Genomic DNA, 4,847 nt, shown 5'->3' on the forward strand with positions numbered 1-4,847 from the left:
CATTGCTTTGATCACGAGATATCCCTCACAAAGTTATGCATACTTGGCTAAAAAACAAGTCTCTCGTCTTTCCGGGGTGCAAAGTGTTTTCCAATTTTCCCGTAACCATCCGTGCTCGTTTTCAAACATGGAATAACAAAAAATATGTATCATCTTAAAGCGTAGAATCTCAGCTTTTTAAAGCATCCAACCACTTCGATCAACTCCGAAAGAGAGCTGACTAGTTGCGCTAAACCGGAGTGTACCGCCTGCGGACGCCACCTAGCTGCGAAAATATTCATTATCATATTTTTCAAAAATATTGCCTTGATTAAAAAAAATTTGGTGTCATTTGAAGTCTTAGAGTCTGATCTTTACAGTGAATGTAGCCAATCTGAAAAACTCCTAAGTATTGCTGAGTTATTTGCTGATAAATAGATTTTTTTTTCATAATCTATAAAATACTTTTTTGTACTATGTACTGCAATGTGTCAAAAAACATCATACATCTCACGAAACATTCAAAAATCTTTGAAAATGTCACTTCATTTTTTACAGCATATTATTACAATTAAAATGAGCCCAAAATGAACTTAATCTATTGCTTTTATGACAAGATATTCTTCATGGTGAAACAATATAAAAAATGCCCATGAGGGGGCGTCAAAGACTGAACAATTTGGTTCCAAATGCTGTAACTTTTGATGCCTTTATCCAAACACCACAAAATTTTATCCAGATGCAGCTCATATGTATAGGGACTTGCCCAAAAAAATTTCCTCCTACCTTATTTCCTTCCTGAGTTATTCCATGTCAAATAAGAAAGATATGCATTATCATTATAAAAATTATATATATTTCTTGTCTTTTATCAGCAGTTTCTCAGCAGGAGAATGTCCAGATGTAATGTAATTTATATTTTCAGAAAATTTTAAAAGTGTTCTTTCAAAAGATACCTCCCTTTTGACTCTCCTTGCTACAGTTATGAAGTTATGAGTCTTTAGTTTTGTGTATGTCACTCAGAAAACAATTTTTTTTTATTGCCTTCCAAATGTGTGAGGACTAAACAAAAAGGCTACATTTGTTCCAAATTCTGTAATTTTTGAGTACTTTATGCAATCACCACAAAATTTTATCCAGATGCAGCTCACATTTAGGGAAACTTCCTCAAAAAAGAATTTTTCCCCTACTGTATTTTATTACAAAATAATAATACAAATTATATATTTTTTTTGTCTTTTATCAGCAGTTTCTCGGAAGGAGAATGTCCAAATGTAATGTAAAATTTGAAAAGTGTTCTATCAAACGATACCTACCTTTTGACTCTCCTTGTTATAGTTTTGAAGTTATGAGTCTTTAGTTTTGTGTGTGTCACTCAGACAAAACAACTCTAAAAATGCCTTAGTTTTTTGTTCATAATTGCTGTTGCCAATTTTGAATAAGAGTTACTGTTCATTGAATTGTACAAAAATAATTTTAATGAAAATGTTTATTATAAAAGGTTAATAAAAACATGTTATGACTGAAAGAATTGCATTTTTATTAAGTTAGAATTAAAACAATGGGTAACAAAATGCTTTCCATTTGTTCTCTTTCTAATGCAATGTTCAGGTTTGACTGTATAAACGAAAACTAGCACTTCAAATTACCATTTAAACCAAACAAACAAACAAAAATAGTCTCTGAGAATCTCTTATTATATATTAAAATCCACAACCTGAAAAAAATAGGCAAATATATGTGCAAAAACAACTAGAATTCACAAGCCTTTATACAGAGAGCTGTAAATCCATCTAGTGGTTAAAATATGATATTTCACGATAATTATGCTTACTACATCCACCAGATGGCACCAATCTGACTTCAAAAATTGTTTTCTACAGGCCTAGTCTCTACTTTAACCTGAAATACAGCATTAATTAAAAAAATAAAAAAATTCTATTATATTCAATGGGAAAAAATGGATCATAATTGTTGCATAAATATTCATTATTATCATAAAATTATCTCAAAACACCATAGAAAAAAAGAAAAAATATTATTGAACAAAAATACATTTGATTGATTTTGATTGAAAAATGTATATGAATCCCGCCCTCCGGGTCATTTTTGACCCGAAGGTCCTGAGTGTGAGTCATAAATGAAGAACCCCAGAGGGTTAACAGTGTTTTTCTCTTACTGGCATTTCATACCTGTTGAGTTTACATTTTTAAATAAATTTGACTAATGAAAAGGATTGCTTGTCTGTGTTGGTGCTTTTATTCCAATCTTTTATAGTAGTTGAATGAATGAATGCTTGATAGGTGCCTGTAATGATGTTAAAAGTGTCTAGGCTATTTAATTAATCTTAAACAGTAACGCACACATATATATTGAATATTAATTGTGAATTTTGGGCATAAACATGAAAAATGACACACAATAGTGTTTGAAATATTTAATTCAAATAAATAAATGTTCGTTCTGATGTTATTCATCTGTTCTCACACACTTGTTTTTCGTTGATCACATGTTTCTCTGAAAACAATACTGCTCTGGCATGCATGGAGATTTATGAGAAATTGTTCTGCCAACTCGATAAAGCTTTGAAGCTTCAGTGTCATATGTAGGCTAATCACTACAATATTTATCCATTACAGTTTTTAAAAATTGCTTGCACACAATTTCTGAAATTATGGCTCCTTTTCTCAAAACTCCACACACAAAACCACAAAACACACACACACACACACACACACACACACACATCATGCAAAACAATCACACATCTCTTGCTCGAAAGCAAACATTTCATTCAAAGCTATTTTGTTTTTTTGCATACTTTAAACACCATCCATCAAATGTTAGCCATACACAGGTCAGACTACATTGAAGAATGTAAAAAATCTTTTGCATGTTCAGTATGCAGTGAAGTGCACAGGAGTTTTTCTGAATTGCTAAAAAACATTTCTTGAAACCATAACTCACTTTCTCAAAACCTTAAACACAAAATCAAATTTCAAAGCACATTCAGAAAACCTCTGACTCAATTGCCTCAAAACCATTTTATCTGTGCTCAAAATCAGACATGCTTTCAGATCATACACACATGAGTCAATATTATAAACACTACAGATCAGACATCAGACATCAAAACATAGAGAACACAGAATCCAACGCATGCAGTTACAGGAAAAATGTATATTGTAACAAAGTAAACAAATTTTGCAATTATGTAAAAAAATGTCTGTATATTCAGCACTTGTGTACTGTTAAAACTACAGAACTCTGATCATGAAACTAAGTAAAATATTATCTTATTATACTATTTACAGTTTTTTTCAATTGTTTACACGCAATTTTGAAAACCAGGTTCTTTTTTTCAAAACAGAATCACAATTATCCAAACACCACACTCAATTTACATAATTCCTAGATTGTTTGCAAAATGAAACACTTCAGTCAAAACATATACACATATTTGTGAAAATGCTATTAGTTTTCATTTGACCAACACAGTCCTCAATGATCAGACACTATTGCAGCCAGTTACACACAGCTGTGATAAATATAAAAAACATTTGTAAAAAAACTAATTTTAGGAAATAGCATGTGCTAGATTTTTGGCCAGACATTGTTATGTAAGGGATAATTTAGATGACCAAAAAAAAAAAAAAAACAGTATTTCTTACCATAATCAGTTACAGTAATCAACCAACAATGAAATCAATGAAACAAATAAAATCTGTAGACAAATAAAAATTACTGCATGAAGTACATACACTTTGACTCTGAAGAAAAACTACTGTAAAAGCAACAAGAATACTGTAACTATACATCATCTCTCCGTCTGGCTGGATCAGGCCATAAGATTTCATCCACATCACAGGCTATGTCTTCAATGGCATAAGTCCTTCCCTACCTCTTCCTCTACCTCCTTCTCCTCTTCCTCTACCTAGGCCTCTTCCTCTATCTCCTCCTTCTCCTCTTCCTCTACCTAGGCCTCTTCCTCTATCTCCTTCTTCTCCTCTTCCTCTACCTGGGCCTCTTCCTCTATCTCCTTCTTCTCCTCTTCCTCTACCTGGGCCTCTTCCTCTATCTCCTTCTTCTCCTCTTCCTCTACCTAGGCCTCTTCCTCTATCTCCTTCTTCTCCTCTTCCTCTACCTGGGCCTCTTCCTCTATCTCCTTCTTCTCCTCTTCCTCTACCTCCTTCATCTCCTGTTTGAGCTCCCCCTCTCATTCTCACTCTTCTTCTTTTTCTTCTAGCTCCTTCCATTTTTGTTGAAGACAGGTGAACTCACCTGCTGCCTTTTATAGCACACCTGAGTGCTGCGTTTTCAAATTAGCACATGTGTGCTTCCACACCTGGTGGTTGTGTTTATCCAATTCGTTCATTAGTGTAGTCATTGGCAATCCGGGGCTTTGTAATGACAAGGAAGTAACCTCACAATCCTTAACTGTGTCTAAGGTGTGAAAATGTGTGTAGAGTTTTACAAATCACTGTGTGTAATGTTTTGCAAAAAGGGTGAAGCAGACATTGTGTGTAATGTTGCGCAAATCTGTGGAGGTGTTTTGCTCCTTGGAGTAGAATTTTGCAAATTGTGTGGAAATTTTTATTTTAGTGTGTAAACAATTGTAAAAAACTGTAAATATTATCTTACTAAGACATATTGGGAGATATAGAGTGATAATTATTACAAGCTCATTTTACTTTGTGGTCATATACAGTAAATAACATTTGCACTAAATTGAATAATTTTGCTCAGGTGCTGAGGTGTTTTTGACCTCCTCAAGTATGATGAACCGTTTTAATTGGTCTTTTCATGGTGTTGAAGAAGAGGGCTGGTCGAGTGTCAGAATAAAAAGCATCTTCTTCCTCTTCCTCGTC

Source organism: Abramis brama, assembly GCF_963993115.1.
Source record: "Abramis brama genome assembly, chromosome: 10".
NCBI lineage: Eukaryota > Metazoa > Chordata > Actinopteri > Cypriniformes > Leuciscidae > Abramis > Abramis brama.